We start from the raw sequence: 19,213 nt of genomic DNA on the forward strand, positions 1-19,213 counted from the left end.
GCAAGACTCACTATGTAACGCTTGTTTCATCACTTGTTTCATGTTTTTTATTCTCTTACATGATTTACATTAACACATAAATGATTTTACATAAATGTTTAAATATTTTTACATGAATGTCTTAACGGTTTTACATGAACCATTTATATATATTTATTATATAATTATATAAAATATAAAATATTTAAAATAAATTCATTTAAATATTTTACAAATAAATTTTAAAATATTTTATTTTAAAATTTTATTTAACTATCTTTCTTAATCTTTTTTAATATATATATATATATAATATAATTATATAAATTATAAAATAATTAAAACAAATTCAATTAAATAACTTAAAATAAATTTCAAAATATGTTGTTATATATATATATATATAATTATATAAATTATGAAATAATTAATTTAAATACAACAAACAGAAATAAAATAATTAATAATTAATACAAATTAATTTAAATATCTCTCAAATTAATTTATAATTATATTTTTATATTTATATATATATATATATAATTATATAAATTATAACATAATTAATTTAAATACAACAAACATATATATATATATATATATATTAAAATTATATTATTAATATATGTGTTTTAATTATATTATGATAATATTATTTATATTAATATTTATATATAATTGTTTAAGTTAAAATTATATTATTAATATATGTGTTTTAATTATATTGTGATAATATTCTTTATATTAATATTTATATATAAAAATATATAATATTTTTTTATTATTTAATAAATATTTAGAATTTTTTTTAATAATTATTATATAAAGAATTATATATATATTAAATATTTATTTAAAAATATATTATTATAAATAATTATTGATTTTAATAACTATAAGTCGATTATATATATATATATATATATATATATATATATATATATATATATATATATATATATATATATATATAAATTAAAATTATTAAGTTTTAAAATTTTAAAATAAAGTTAATATTTCAAAAATATTTTGTTACTTATTATTTAAATAAAATTATTAAGTGAAATTATATAAAATATATTTTTTAAATAAATAATTTTTTAAATATATTATTAATTATTTTTAATGCATGAATTAACTTCTTAAATCATATTTTTAACATTAACAAAACAATAATAATAAAGAAAATAAAAATTTAAAGAAAATAAAATAAAATATTTTGAAATTATTATTTTATTTGAAATTTTAATAAGATTTATAATTTTATTTAAGATAATAAATATTAAAATATTTTGAAATTTTAATTTATTTTAAATTTGAATAAGATTATTAATTTTTATATAAATTAAAAAAGTAAAAATATTTTGAAATTATTGTTTTATTTTAATTTTTTAATATGATTAATAATTTTATTTAAAATAATATATTATAAAAAAATTATTATAAATTTTGATAACATTTATTATTTTATTTTAAATTATAAATCATAAATTATTTTGAAATTATCATCTTATTTTAAATTTTAATAAGATTAATAATTTAATATGATAGTTCATAAAATATAATATGTTGAAATTATCATTTAATATAACTGATATTAAAAAAGATGTGGAGTTCTTTTTACATGAAGTAGTTTCAGTCCACAATTGCACTCCATTGTGTGTATCCTTAGTAGAGAAGTCACTACTAGAAATCCAACAAACCCAACTCAATAAAGTGTAATGGTTCCAGAAATTAATGATCCTAACGTATTCCCGAAGCAGCGAGAGGTTTTCTTTGAAACTGAAAATGACATTGAAGATGAACCATGTTTGCGTCTGAATGAGGGGGGTGATGATTGAGTTCCTATTACCCATCCTAGTAGCGCTACTTGGGTTACTAGTACCAATCCAAGTAGTGCTTGGGTTCCTAGGATTGGGTTACAACCAAGCTGCAGTGATTGAGTTGCTAGTAACATATCTGACATTGAAAATCTGATACTTGAGGCATTAACTTTGGAAATTGAAGTCAGTTCATTGTTTGAGAATAAAAGAGAACTTCAACTGATGTTACATAAATATGCGATAGTTAATCATTTTGAATTCAAAGTGGCGAAGTCAAAAAAAGATATTTGGGCTGTAAATATTTGGATCATAATTGCAAATGGAGATTGTGTGCTGTGAAAGGAAAATCTTCGGAAATGTTTGAGATTCAAAAATTTGTAAAAGATCATACATGTTCAATTGTGTCAATGTGAGAGAATTAAAGGCAAGCACCATCATGGGTTATTGGGGAATGCATGAAGAGCAAGTACATGGACCATCACCATGACCACATGCCTAAGAAAATAATAGAAGACATGCATAGAAGTTATGGAATAAAGATGAGTTATAATAAGGCTTGGAGGTCCAAGGAACATGCCTTAATGGAAGTACGAGGAACTGTAGAGGATTCCTATGGTAAATTGCTATTATACCTCTACATGTTGGAGATGAATAATTCGGGTACCATAACAGACATCTAGACGGATGAGCACAGCCATTTCAAATATATATTTATTTCCCTAGGCCTCTCAATTAGGGGTTTCAGAACCAGTTGTCGTCCTGTATTGTGCGTCGATGTTAGATTTCTTAAGCATAAGGTTGGAGGTCAACTATTGGTGGCTATAGCATTGGATGCAAATGAGAAACTATATCATGTTGCTTTTGGCGTGATTGATTTAGAGAATAATAACTCATGGACATACTTCATGCAACAACTAAGAGTGACATTTGGATCAGTCCAAGATCTCGTCTTCGTATCCGATAGACACCCAAGTATTGTCAATGTATTGTGCTCAGTTTTTCCAGAAGCATATCACGGTGCATGCACATACCACATCAAGATGAATATAATGACCAAATTAAAAAATGATCACTGCCAATAGTACTCATAAAAGGCTTCATCAAATGAATGGTCTTCTGGCTTATCAGCAGAATCAGCAACAAATTGGTCATAGTGTGATATAAACAAAGGGGCGAAATGACAATCTTCGATGGTGAAATCCTTCGTGTATGTCTTAGGGTAGGTGATTGCTCTTTTTCTTAGCAGAGCACATCCGGCATTGATCTTCACATCAGTTAGCCACCTAGTTGTCCTCAGAATTGTATCGAGGAATTTAAAGCCTACACTATCAGTATAGAGCTCCAACTTTTTGAATTTAATTTTTTCCCATCTCTTTCATCAATGTTATCATCAGTTTCAGATCAAACTTCGCCATAGGATCGACAATGATTGGATCTTTCACCATCATTTTTTTTGGACCATGGACGATGTAGGGACTAAGTAGTGATTTCGACCTCAACCTCTTTCTCTTAAATTGGACGTGGGATGCATCCTCCAATTCCACCACATCATCGTCCACCTTCTTCTTTTGACCCACCTTCTTATTCTTCACATTGTCTTCCTTTTTCTCAAACTTCTCCACAAACACATCATCGTCCAACTTCTTCTGCACCACATTCTTCTTCTAGCCCACCTTCTTATTTTGCACATTGTCTTCCTTCTTCCCAAACTTCTCCACAAACACATCATCGTCCAACTTCTTCTGTACCACCTTCTTCTTCTGTCCCACCTTATTATCATTGACCACATCATCCACCTTCTCATTGACGTTCTTGAATTAGACAAAATCAGTGAGATTAAACCATATGCTCGTAATAGACCATATGCTCGAAATAGACCAAATACTCGAAATAGACCATACCTCAATATCCTCATTCTTCGTATCCTCCACAAGCACATCATTGTCTTTCTCCTCCACCACATCCTCAATCTTATTCTCCTCCACTAGCCCATCCTAAAAAAAATACTCGAATTACACCAAATACTCGAATAAGACATACCTCAATATTTTCAGTCTTCAGTACACCATCATCTACCACATTCTCATTCTTAGTCTCCTCCACAATAACAGCATTGTCTTTCTCCTCCTCCAAATGCCCATCCTAAAAAAATAGTCGAATTACACCAAATACTCGAATTATACCAAATACTCGAATTAGACATACCTCAATATCCTCATTCTTAGTCTCTTCCACAAGAATAGCATTGTCTTTCTCCTCCAAATGTCCATCCTAAAAAAACAAATACTCGAATTACACCAAATACTCGAATTACACCAAATACTCGAATTACACATACCTCAATATCCTCATTCCTAGTCTCCTCCACAAGCAAAACATTGTCTTTCTCCTCCAAATGTACATCCTAAAAAAAACAAATACTCGAATTACACTAAATACTCGAATTAAACCAAATACTCAAATTACACCCAATACTCGAATTACACATACCTCAATATCATCATTCTTAGTCTCCTCCACAAACAAAGTATTGTCTTTCTCCTCCAAATGTCCATCCTAAAAAAACAAATACTCGAATTACACCAAATACTCTAATTAAACCAAATACTTGAATTACACCAAATACTCGAATTAGACATACCTCAATATTATCATCATTCACTAAATCCTCAATCAACACATTCACCTTCTCCAAACAAGCACATCCACGTCCACATATTCCTCATTAAATCTTCTCATTCTTTGTTCCTCTCCTAGTGTGGCTGATAATATGCCAAACTGTTCTTGTAGTTGGTTTAACATCTCTTTTATGAGATTTATTTCAGTTGTCATTTCAGTTTTTAGTTCATTTAGCTCTTTCGTAAGTTGATTCAATCTACATCTATCTTGGGGAGTTGTTGTTGTTGGAGTCATTTGAGAGGAATCATCATCTTTTCTACTCGTGGCGCTCTCGAAAGAATAAGAGTTGTTGGTTCTGGGGGTAGGGTTGCAGGTTCTTCTACTCGTGGAAGGTTTGGCAGGAGTAATTTGTCTTTTTTTCTCATGTTAGGTTTAGGAGGAACTACATCTTCAATATCTCCAAATTTCCTCTTTCTGTAATCAAGTTCAAAAAAAACATCATAAACATTACCTCTCATATCTTTAAAGTCCTCCCCAACATATAAGATCTTCTCGTCTTCAGACAATTCCATCTTCTTGACAATATTTTCTTGCAGGGTAGTGTGAAGATCAGAGACGGTGCTCTTCCTGCTGGATTTGTACTGTATTATCCTTAGGCAGACAGGCTCTTACGCTTGAAGCATCGTTTTCCTTGCAAGTTTGGGGACAAACGTTTGGATAACCTCATAGGTCCACACTTATAAGGCTAGTGCGAACCCATATACGGTATAATAAATATTGACATTCTTGTCTTTGTTCTTCTGCCCCGAAGCTTTCATCTTATCTAGATATAGTAACTTGTAGCGACCAAGGTCCTTGTTCAAACCCTTTATGGTTGCTCTAAAGGACAACTTTCCCCATGGAAATTTGAGGAAAGTGTCGATGACCTCGACCATGCTGAGGAGTTTGATATTTATTATCCTCTTTGGGTCAAGGAAGAAGAGATATTGGAAAACCAGGTATACCAGCCCCAATTCCTATGCACCTTCCTTATCAGAGTAGGATACGAATTTTGAATGAAGGTCTGTTGTTCTAACAAGTTGATTATTTTTAAAATATTTAACAACCAAAGGTGGACATTCTTCAACTTGATTGAAAATGGTTTCCACCGCAGGGAATCTCCCAAAATTGAGGCATGTGACCAATACAAACTCCTTCATCCCGAAGCACAACTCCTCTCCATTCACGAGGAACTTCATCTCCATAGAATTTGAGCTGCTCTTCCTGAGAAGAATTTGGTATATTATCGTTCCTGAGAACCGCATTAACATGGATTCTTTGAATAAGAATCGGAATTAGGCATGCTCTACCATTTCCGTTAGATTCATTGAACAAACTTGATGGCAATATTTGAGATATTGGTTTTACATGAGACCCTTCCAACAAACTCAGAAATTATGGTGGACTCCATCTACAAAACAAGAAACAACATTGGAGTAAGCAACTCCAAAAAATTATAATTACCTAAACTAGAACATAACAACTCAAGTAAGCAACATCAAAAATACACGAAAATTCTATATGTTTGCATTCTTTGTTTCACTTTAATCAGGCATTTGTTACAATCTTTGTCACATTCATGATTTCATTTGCAAATCTCATTAGCAAATCGTCCGTCAAAGTACAATGCTCGTGAAAGCAACATATAGGTACAATGCTCGTGAAATAATAAACGAGAAATGCATGCATGCAGAATAAGAACATTGATAAAATACGCGTGAGTTAAGAACACTAAATAAACAACATCATATACACACATAAACGAATAAAAGATGCATGAACCCTAAAAGCTAAGGATACATCAATATTCATCAATATAAACGGCAGAATATATGATCGAAGAGAACATTACAGATTAAACTTAAACCTAAACATAAACCCTAAACCCTAAACTCACTTGAACATATGATCGAAGAGACAGACGGACGACGAACGATGATGTTGAACAAGGTTGATCGATGATGTTGAACGAGGTTGGAATGGAAAGTCGACAGTTATAAAGACAAAGTTGGAAGTCGGAGTGGAAAGTGAGAGAGTCGATATTTGTGAATGGGTTTTTTTTAATTAGGGCAAAAAAATTATATATACAATGAAAGACGAGAAATGTCACTCACGCATTTTCATCTAAAACGCGTGAGTTCATAAACGCGTTTTAGATGAAACGCGTGAGTTCATAAACACGTTTTAGATGAAACGCGTGAGTGGCATTTCTCAACTTTTCATTTACAGGAAATGTCACTCACGCGTTTCATCTAAAACGCGTTTATGAATTCACGTGTTTTAGATGAAAACGCGTGAATGGCATTTCTCGTCTTCGAGCGAAAATTTGATCGCGCAAGGGACGATACAGACTTTTCGTAGGACAAAATGGTCTTTTTGCAAACTATATCAAGCGGGGTCCATTTTTGTATTTAGACCCTTTAGTAGAGCCATTTCATCCAATTTCTATTATTAAATACTCAGAATCATTATATATAAAAAAAAACACAAATAAATTGGTTATTTATTTAATTAGGAAAATACCAATAAATAATATTATACCAAAATATAAGATTATATACCAAAATATAAGATTATATAATTTGATTGATAATTCGATTTAAAATTTTAATGTTTGAAACATTTATACATTTTATCTTTTTTTTAATTGTTTGTCAAATCAGCAAAATTAAATTTCAAACTCATCTAAATAAATTTTTATAATTTAGATCTTTGATATATTTAAAATATATTATTAACATTAAATTTTAATTAAAATTACTTTTTATAAAAAGTAAAATTAATTTAAAATTAAATAAATTTAAATAATATTATTTTTTTATAAGTTATTTATACATAAATAATATTTTGTTTATATTCTTGCTGGATTAAATATTAATGGGTTATATTATATATATTTATAACATCAAAATAAGTCATGTGATTGTATAAGTTTATTAGGTCTTTAAAACTTTTCAATATATCATCATATCATATCATGCTATATTTGATATTTTTTTATATAAAAGAACTTAAAATTATTAATATAATGATAAAATAAATTTAAAGAATATTTTAATATTTAAATTAATTATTTATTATGGTTGATGAGATAAAGATTTAAATAATATTTTATTATGATTTAGTTTTTTTTTTAAATAGAGAAAATTAATATTTTACATTTTCCATGTAAGCTTATAAACGAGCATTCATCTTGTACAATTTGCAAGTAATTTGCATGAGTCCATAAATAAATTCATATCTTATACTTTATTATTTTGTTTTCTAAAATGAAATAAGTATTTAGTTCTTTTACTTTCATTTTATTTTTATTTTTATATAAAACTATCACACTCTTTATAGTTATAATTTTTACTTTTATTTATAGTATTTTTTTAATGAAAATTTAAACAAGTCTATACATTTCAGTTATTCTAATAGATTAATTTTAATCCAAATATATTAAAAAGTATTTCTTCTCTTAGTAAATCAACTATATAAAGCCACAAATATATTAATAACACCTAATAATATTCTTTTTTGTTTTTTAAATTCAACTTCTTTTCCTACTATAGGCATTTTAAATTAAAATTAAGGTCATGATTACGAAGGTATAATAATATTAATTTATTTTGAATAAAACACTCTAGTTTAAAAAGAAATAAGATAATATGATCAGGAGTTTTTTTAGATTCTTTTTTTATTCTATCTAGTTTTTTCAAATTCTTTCGCTATTACATCACTATCGTTTTAATTAACTCAAATTAATTATTTTATCAACTAAAATACTTATATATTCTTAATTTTATCTTTAAAAAAAATACAAAAATATTATAATAATTTAACAAATTACAAATCCAAATAACCACTTTTTTAATAAACAATATTTTTTAAACAAAATCCCAAAAATATTCTTAAAAAACACATTTTCTTAACACACCGGGAGTTTAATTTCCAAAATTTCATTTATTTTTTGTTTTTTTTTTTATAATTTTGTGCTTAGTTTAATTGTGCTATTAGCTACTTTCATTTCTCATACTATACTAATACTTTTTAAAAGAAATTGATTAAAACAAAATTATTGTCCAAATTGAGATAATATGCTCGGTTGTCCAAATTGTCCGGTTTAGGATGTGGTGTCATTTTCCACATTCACGTGAAAGTCTTTTCTTTATTTGCCTTGTTTGGATCAAATTTTCATTTATTTAGATCAAATTTTCATTTATTTGGATTAAATTTTCATAAGAATCTTATATATTCAAACAACTTCATTTTTTATTATTTAAATTTTTATATTACAATAAGTAGTTTAAGTGACACAATTCTCATTTATGAAGGTGTAAGCTTAAGTGGAGGCCACTTTATTTTTATTTTTTTTTTAAAAAATTATAAATTATCCCCATCAAATCATTTTATTATATTTATTAAATCACATATTTCAATAACTAAAATATTTTAAATTTATTTTTATTAAAATTTAAATAAAAATATTTTAATAATTTAAAAAACTAAAAACTCAAATAACTTATTTTTTTAACAAAAATTTTCTGAAAAGAAAATTAATAAAAAACTAAGATCAAACCACTCCAAGAATTATGTTTGTCTTTCTCTAAAAAAACAAATTTTAAAAATCATGACTTGCATTAAATTCTGTGTTGGAATTTTTCTAAAAAAACAAACAAGACCTCAATACGAGGACATATTGTTATGAGTCTAACACCTTCTCTTCGCTAAAAGTCATTTATTTTTCCATGCACAAATTATAAAGACAGCTGCATAGCATTAACAAGCAACATTACAATTTTATATATTTTCCTTTTAAATATTTTAATACTGATTTTATTAATATTCAATAATTATTTAATTTAAAGCTGTGTTTGATTTAGCATATGATTTTGAATTATTTACGTAATAATTTACTACAATAATTTTAACTAATGAGTTATAAATAAACACATTTTAGTAAATTCAATTTTCTCTCGTGTTTTTTGTAATGCGGCATGGCTCGAGAAATGGCAAGATTCTCAGGTCTTCACTTACCCAAGTTATACTCTGACCATCGACCCATCATTCTTAAAGGTCTTGTGCAGACTAGGACAGGTCAGGAGCATAAACCGTTTCGATTCTTGGCAGCCTGGTTGACACACGAACAATTCGAGGATATGGTCAAAAGGGTTATAATCTCAATCCTTAAACTTATAATCTTAACTTCTTCTTTTTCTCTCATCACTCCTTCTAATATTTTTTATTCATTTTTTTCTCATATTTTCCACATTTTGTTATTTTTTCTATTTATATAATTTTATTTAATTATTATATAGTAATATATATATATATATATATAAATATATATATATTTTAAATATTTATTTAAAGACATAAATTTAAACATACCCTTCACTTTATTTATATGTTATTTAAAATAATATAATATTATATTATTTTTTAATAATTAATTATAAGATTAAAAATAATAACACAAAATAAAAAAATATATAAATTAGTTTAAAGACTTTCAATTATTATCAAGAATAAATAAAATAATAATATTCTATATTTTCTTAGTTTTATAGTTAAAAATATTAATATATTAAATTTTAAATTATTTATAAGAAATAAATTAAATAATATATGAGAATTATACAATAAAAAATAATATAATTGCAAAAATATAAAAAGTTTACAGTAACTGATATATTCATATAATTTATTTTAAAATAAATTATATTAATTTAAGTAATTTATTAATATTTAAAATTAAGTTAATAAAATATTTAAATTATTTTAAATATAAGTATTAAGTTTATAAATATATATTAAATAGTGAGTTTTATATTATTAATAATTTATAATAAAAAAAACATTTTAAGAATTAAAGTGATTAATATTAAAAATATATATTATATTATATTAATTATTAAATATTATTCAAATATAAAAAATAAATAAACTAACCATATAAGTTGAATCAAGCTATCAAATTAAGACAAACAAAAGTATGTAAAAATAAGTTAAATTTAAATATAAATTTATTTAATTGATTTTTCTTAAATTCCCCTTAAATGTTGTAATATTTATTATAAAATAAATAAAAATACAATTTCTTTGTTCGACATTGATTTTTGATTCTGTTTGAATTATTTTAACTTAATCAAAATTAAATATTAATTTATTTTCTTATTTTTTTATTATCAAATTATTTAATTTATTAATTAAAATATTATTTATTTTAACTTATTATTTTTTAATTTATTTATATATCAACATCATTTAAATATTTTTATCAAAAATAATCATAATTTTTTTAAAATTATAAATAATCATTATTATTTTTCTCCTTTTAAATTTTTTCAAATAACCCCAATCCCAACATGCTATTGTCTTTCAGGTAGGTCTTGTTTGGTCTGAATTTTTAAATAACATAAACAAAATTAAATATCATTTCGTTTCATTTTTATTTATCTCATCACTCAAATTATAAACTAAAATATTAAAATATTATTTATTTTATTTTATTATTTTTTATTTTATTATATATATCAATATTCTTTTAAATGTTTTATAAAAAAATAATTATTACATCATCAAAATTATTAACTATTATTTTTCTTTTAGATTTTTTAAATAACCTCTATCCAAATTAGACCTTATTTTTTATCCAAACCATTCTACAATTCTTGTAGTTGTAACACACGGACCCACCACATTTGCGTTTTGGGCCTTTTTTTGGATAAAGATTGAAAAAATCTTAGAATTATTTAAAAAATAACAATGAATTGTGATTTTATGAAAGTGGAGATATTTTTTTTATAAAAAATTAATATATAAGGATAAATAATAATTAATAATTTAAAATAAAAGATATCTTAGTATTTTATAAATTAATTGAGTGATATGATAAAAGAAAGTAGAGTGAAATAATATTTTTTGAATTTTGGTTATTTCAATAAAATAATGTTTTGTTTAGTTAGAATTATTTAAAGAATTCAAACCACTCCAATATTATTTTATTTTCACGTCATTTAATTTATTAATTAAATACCAGAATATATTATATTTTAAATTTTTATTTATTTATATATATTAATATATTTTAAATAATTTTACTAAAAAACAATCGTTTCTTAAAATTATTACTCTTAAAATTATTACTAATCATTATTTTTTTTCTTAAGTAAACTTAATCCTAACCAGTCCTAGTTTGTTTGATGTTTTATTTAAAACTTTATTGATTTAAAAAAATATATTTTTAATAATAAAAAAGTATTATTATTCAATAATATTTTAATAAATTAATTAATAATTTTTATTATTATACGAAAATGCACAATAGAGTTCAAATAATTTAAACCAAACAAAGAAGAAGTGGACATAAATTCAAATTTTATTCACAAAATATACACAGAACCAGTCTCATGCTCATAAAAAGTATAAATTACTGAGCGAAAAAGCAGTTCACAATAGAAAGTTTTCTGACCGCAAATTTTGATTCAATTCTTTTAAATTGTAATCTATTCTTGGAAAATTTAATCTTTATCCGTGATTTTTTCCGTTTTAGATTTTTACGTAAAACATATATTATTTACGTGCTTATATTTTTTTTATAGTCACATATATTCTCAATCTTGATTAATTTCAAATCAATATATATTTTAAACAAATAATATCAGAGTATTTAATTTTTTATTTTATTTTAAGAATATATTATTTTTGAAGAGGTTGATTATGAAGTACAGTGTTTGATTGTTAGATGAACACTAGTATGACAAGTAATGTTGTGAAATGAATGTTGCCACAACGATGGTTGAGATAGATTTTCACAAAACTTTATCAGTGTTTGATAAGATTTCAAACATTATTTAGAGGGAAAAAAATATAATTTTATCTAATTTACTTATAAAATAGACATAGAAATGTCTCTTATTTTTATTTTTTTTTGTAATTTGATTACAATTCCAATTTATCCTCTCTGATTTCTTTTGATTTTCCTTTAGGTTTCTTCATTTCTGTGACTTCGTTTGTATGTGAGAAAAACTATTAGGACACACGAAAATCGACTATGGAGCTAAAAATAGAATTAGGCACGAACATGTGCCATAGTAACTATCCTCAATTTTATATTATTTTATTTGTTCAATTGTTATTTGATTTTAGAATTTGAATAGTTAATTTTATTCATCTTTGAGCTTTGGTTAATTTTGCTTTTCTCTCTTTTTTTTATTTTATTTTTTTAATTGTTTACTATTGGGAAGGGTTATCAATATTATTGTTAATATTTAATTATTGATGAAGATGATAAAGTGAATATTTATTATTATATTAAAAAATAATTTAAATGTAATATAAATAATTAAATTTATAAATATATATATTAATATTTAAATATATATAATTAAATTTATAAAAATAATAATTTAAAAAATATATTAAAATATAAATAATCAAATTTATAAAATTTATAATTTATATATATATATATATATAAATTATTAATTTAGGATATATTTAATAATAAGTTATAAGAGTTAAAATTAAAAAATAAAATAACTGAATTTGAATTTTAACAATAAATTAAATTATTTTATAAAAATAAATTTAATTAAAGTCATTTTAGGAACTAACCCTGATATTACCAAATTTCATGAATTATAATTTTTAATTTTTTATAATTTTGTGCTTTGTTTAATTGTGCTATTAGCTACTCTCATTTCTCATACTATATCAATAACTTTTAAAGAAATTGATTAAAACAAATTATTGAAAAGGGTTGTTGTCCAAATAGTCCAGTTTAGAAAGAAAGGGAAATGATGTCATTTTCCACATTCACGTGAAAGCCTTTTCTTTAGGTCTTGTTTGGATCAAATTTTTGTAAGAATCTTATAAATTCAAACAATTTCATTTTAAATTATTTAAATTTTTATAACCTAGTAAAGTAATTTAAGTGTCACAATTCTTTAGAACATTTTAAGTTACAGTGGACATCATTACTTAATTTGTATTTTTTTAATTTTTACAATTTTTTTATAAATTATCTTAATCAAATATACTGTTATTTTATTTATCAAATCACATATTTTATCAATTAAAATAATTTTAATTTTAATTTATTTTTATTCAAAGTTAAATAAAAAATTATTTTAATAATTAAACTAACTAAAAACTCGAATAAATTATATTTTTTATTAAACATTTTTTTCAGAAAAAATACTGAAAAACTAAGATCAAACAACCTTCAAGAATTATGTTTGTCTTTCTCTAAAAAATAAAAAAAAAAAAATAATAAAATCATGACTTGCTTTAAATTCTGGTTGGAATTTTCTCAATAACAAACAAGACCTAAAGGTCATGTTGTTCTGAGTCTGACACCTTCTCTCCTAAAAGTCATTTATTTTTTCATGGACAAATTATAAAAACAGCTGCATAACATTAACAAGCAAGATTACAATTTTATAAAGGATAAATTATTGAGATGGTCCTCAAATTATTTTGAACACTTATTTTTAATTTTTGAATTATTATTAAAATAAATTATTTTTTAAATTTTTTGAAAGATCACCAATAACCCTCTAACTATAAAAAATGGTCACCAAAGGCCCTTCTGTCATATTTTTCATTACAACATAACGACCGCTAATTAAAACCTTCGTTTACAATCATCATTCTCTCTCTTTCTTTTTCTCTCTACAGATTTAAAGAAGAAAAATACATAGTCATCTCTCTCATTCGCTCCAGTTCTCAGTCTCATCATCTTTCGTTAAAGATCTCGTAGGAGTCTTAAGATCCATCTTCTTTCGATCGAGCACGAATCTACCTTCAAATCAATCGTCGCTCCAGTACAAAATTACCTCAAAAGTCATCCTCGATCAAATACGAATTTATCTCCATCGCCATTGTTGCTATAAGACATTGCTAAAATGTATTGGGCAGGACAAAAAAATATTTACTTGTCAACATCTCGCAAGCTATCTTGATAAGAAGTTGATTGTATTGCTGCGAGATGGAAGAAAGCTTATGGGCATACTTCGTTCCTTTGACCAATTTACAAATGTGGTGATAGAAGGTGCTTATGAACGAGTTATAGTTGGTGATATTTATTGTGGCATTCCTCTAGGTCTATATATTATTCGAGGGAGAGAATGTGATTCTAATTGACGAAATGAATTTAGAAAAGGAAGAACTTCCTCCTCACATGACTTCTATTTTACTTACAGAAATAACAAGGACGCAAAAGATGGAAAGGAAAGCTTCAAATCTGAAAGGTACAATGAGAAGGATAATGGAATTCCCAAACATGGATTAATGATGATTCTTGTGATTGCGAGAGAAGGGTATGTTAGAGGGGTAAAGAGAGACAAGAGATAAAGTTTATAGTATTAGAGCAATGGCTTGGATGATTAGACCTAGAAATTGCAATTTTTGTTATAATCGAGTATACGGTAAGTACTTGTTGTTGTATACAAAGTTCTTAGCAGAGAACCAATATGTAAATATATTTGTTTGATTTATTGAATGTATTCACATTATATGGTAGATTTTTTTTTTTTTTTTTATCTTTTTAACTGTAGTGATTCCTCAAAAGTAGGGATGAAGCAAATGATTGGAAAATCAACATTTTAAGGCTCAGTACATGAATATTATAAACTAGAAGAGAAAAAAAAACTTAGAATAGAAAGTTGTAATTGCTTAAAACTCTATTGTAATTTATCAATATTTGTAAAAAAAAATATTTATAAATTGTAATAGAACAAATTATTATTAAATTTGGTCATAAAAAAAAGTTAAAATTGAATATGTTGATAATTTTGGGAAGAAAGTAATTAAAAAGGTTAAAATTAACGATCAAAATAGTTGGAGGGCTAAAAGTAAACTATCATAATAGTTGGAAGAGTTTTAGTTAGAACCGTTATGTTTAACGAAAAAATTGACAGAAGAGCAAATAGTGACCCTCTCAAAAAATTTGAGGGACAATTTATTTTCAAAAATAATTTAAGAGCTAAAAGTAAGCTATCAAAATAATTTGAAGATCTAGATAATTTGTCCTTTTATATATTTTCCTTTTTAATACTTTAATACTGGTTTTATTAATATTCAATGATTATCTAATTTAGAGGGGTATTTGATTTAACATATAATTTTAAAATTTTATGTTTAAAGTTTTATGTTTAAAGTTTTATGTTTAAAATTCAATTTCTAAATATTTTATTCTCTGGCTATAATTTCGCCTTAAATTTATAATCTCAATCTTCATCATTTTTATGATACTTTTAAAAATATTTTTTATTAATTTTTTAATCTTTTTTCACTTTTTTAATTAGTTTATTATTTTCTATTTATATAATTTTGTTTAACTATTATAATAGTACAATATAAATTCAAACATTTTTCTTTTTCTTGTAACAAATAAAAATATTTAGTTAAAGTCATAGATTTAAACATATATCTCTTCACTTTATTTAAGTATTATATACATGTGTTATTTAAAATAAAATAATATTATATTATTTTTAAAATAATTAATTATAAGATTGAAAATAATAACAAAAAAATTATATAAATAAGTTAGGAAACTTTCATGTACCACCAATAATAAAAAAATAAAGATATTATATATTTTCTTAGTTTTATAACAGCTAAAAATAATTAATAGATTAAATTTTAAACAATTATAAAAAATAAATTAAATAATAAATAAGAATTATACAATAAAAATTAAGTGTTTAACGTAAAATGTGTTTATTATAATTCTTATATTATTATTATTATTTTTTTATTATTATTATTATTAGGTAAATGATAAACACAAAAACTATAAGTTGAATCAAAATAGATCTAAAAAGAAAACTTTAATTCAAAGTTTTGAGTGAGGATTTGATGGGTTCTCTTAAAGGGAAATTTGACGAAACGACCTTGCAAACCGGGTTATTTGACCTGGTGGAATTTTGATAATTTAATTGCGCTCGTGGTGATTTTATTTTTTTTTGGACGATTTTGCCCTCGTCGCGAAACGCTAAGTCACTTAGCGTTTCGCGAAAGTGACGATATGTGAAATGTCCAGATTGCCCTTACTATTTAATATAAGCGCCGTACTTTTTTTCATTTCTTTTCTTCTCCTTCTCTCTCTTCCCGCTCTTCTCCTCCCTTCTCTCTAAACTCCGGCGGGCGGGCGACGAACTCGGGGGAGATCTCGGCGGCGAAGTTCATTCGAAATCCACTATGAGCTCGACGACGTGCACGAGCACTGTTCCAATAGGTACGGTCTATTTGAAGCATGTTTTATTGATGTTCGGTTTCTGAGATTGGTTAGGGTTTACTTCCGTTTCGCTAAGTGCCCTGGCGATTCGCGAAGGACTTCCCGTTTCGATAAGTGCCTAACGATTCGCGAAGGCCTTCCCGTTTCGCTAAGTGCCTTACGATTCGCGAAGGACTTCCCGCTTCGCTAAGTGCCCTTTCGATTCGCGAAGTATTAATTATACGTCTCTAAATCAAATCATGTTTTTTATATTGCAGCTGAAGTTTTCGTTTTCTATAATGGAGAGTGGAAACTTGATGCTGATGGAATACTGTATTTGATGCATCTTCAATCAAACATTTGATCTACCCCAAAGTACTCGTTATGCTGAATTACTTGATATACTCTACGATAGACTTAATCTCCAGTTATCAGCATACGATTTAGTGCTCCAAGTGAAGTATGATATTCCGAATATCAGAAATCCAAAACCTGTTTTTATTGATAATGATGGGGATTTGAACACATATCTATCACGCTTGATTTTGGGTCGAACAGTGTCACCATGTGTGTATCTGTAGTGGAGAAGTCAGCGTTTACTAAAGAAAAGATACCACTACCTTACATACCCAACTCAAGAAAGTATACTACCACACCAACTTACCTCAGAAATTTGTTCCACTGTTGTACCCTTGGAATCTTTGTTGAAAGTCAAATGAAGCCGGAGAAACCTCTTTGCCTCACATCCCACTTACTCAGGACTTGCATGTTAATAGTGGTGAGAAAAAGCATCAAATACCTTATACAACCAAGTGCAAGAAGGATCATCATGGGTACACCAACTAGTGCAAAAAAGGCATCAAATAATGGGCACACCAACAAGTGCAAGAAGATCATCAATGGGTACACCATCTAGTGCAAGACGATCTTCAATGGGTACACCATCGACAGACCCGACAGACACATCACCGCCAGACCCCACATTTGCGATGGCATTAACTAGTGAAACCGTATTGGAACGTCGGTTCGTTGTTTGAAAATAAAAAAGAACTTCAAACTTGCTCTATATAATATGCGATGGCCAATCATTTTGAATTCAAAGTGGAGAAGTCAAGGAAAAATCTTTGGGAACTCAAATGTTTGGATGAGACATGCAAGTGGAGCTTGCGGGCTGTGAAAGGTAAGTTTCTGAGATGTTTGAGATCCGGACATTTGAGGCATCAACACTCATGCTCCACTTTGTCGAGGCCCAAGAAAAAATGCAAACACCAGCATGGGTTATTGGGCAGTGCGTGAAGGAGCAAGTACATGGACCATCATCATAACCACTTGCCTAAGAAAATAATTGAAGACATGCAGACAACTTATGGGATATTTTTGACTTATAATAAGGCATGGAGGGCAAGGGAAAATGCTTAATAGCGGTGCGAGGAACGTAGAGGATTCTTATGGAATACTGCCATCATACCTTTACATGTTGGAGAAGTGTAATACCTGGTACCATAACCGACATACAGACAGACGAGCTCGGTCACTTTCAAGTATATGTTCATGTCCCTAGGCCTCTCAATTAGGGGTTTCAAATCCTTTTGCCGTCCTGTATTATGTGTTGATGCTAGTTTTCTTAAGCACAAGGTGGGTGGTCAATTATTGGTGGCTATTGCATTGGATGCGAATGAGCAACTATATCCTGTCCGCATTCGGAGCGTTGTTGATTCAGAGAATAATAACTCCTGGACTTATTTCATGCAAAAACTGAGAGACCGCAATTGGATTAGTTGATGATCTCGTCTTCGTATCCGACAGACACCCAAAGCATCGCTAATGCCTTGTGCGCTGTTTTTCCCAGAAGCAGACCACGGCGCGTGCACATATCACATAAAGATGAATATTGTGGCCAAATTTAAAAGTGATAAGTGTCATGCGGAGTTTGATTCGGCTTCAAGGGCATACACTGTCCAAGAATTTAAATCGGTGGTTTGAGAAATCAAGGTTAAAGATCACAGGATTGCTGCCTATTTGGAAGAAATTGGGTTCCCAAGATGGAGTAGAGCATTTTTTCACCGGTAAGCGATACAATCAACTGACAAGCAATTATGCTGAGAGTTTCAATAGTCAGAGCAGGGAAGCCAGAAAGTATCCCATTTCAGAAATGGCTGAGTATTTAAGATTCACAATACAACAATGGTTTAACGATAGAAGAGAAAGAGCGTCTAATCACGAAGAAGTTTTATCTCCAAATTATGAGAAGGTGTTACGTGAGGGATTCGAGAAGGCCAGATTCTATACAGTCCAATCGCTTAACCGATTCGAGTTTTATGTGCATGACAATCAGTCCCATTTCAAAGTCAATTTGAAAGACATGAACTGCACTTGTAGAGTATTCGAAGTTTCGGGTCTTCCTTGTACGCATGCAATGGCTGCTGCCCGTAGTCGGAATTTGGTTTCTTATGACTTCTGTTCAAGGTATTAATATCTAGCTCACGTGTTCATTCTGTTTAACCAATTAATAATTCGTTATATTTTCCCTACACACAGGTATTAC

The 19,213-nt window shown here is 26.9% G+C and overlaps 1 pseudogene; it reads left to right on the forward strand.

Moving 5' to 3' along the window:
• The first annotated feature begins 14,197 nt into the window (after nt 1-14,197).
• Nucleotides 14,198-14,739, forward strand: LOC124922589 (annotated as a pseudogene).
• Nucleotides 14,740-19,213: the final 4,474 nt, after the last annotated feature.

This window comes from Impatiens glandulifera, chromosome 1 (assembly GCF_907164915.1).
Source record: "Impatiens glandulifera chromosome 1, dImpGla2.1, whole genome shotgun sequence".
Lineage (NCBI taxonomy): Eukaryota > Viridiplantae > Streptophyta > Magnoliopsida > Ericales > Balsaminaceae > Impatiens > Impatiens glandulifera.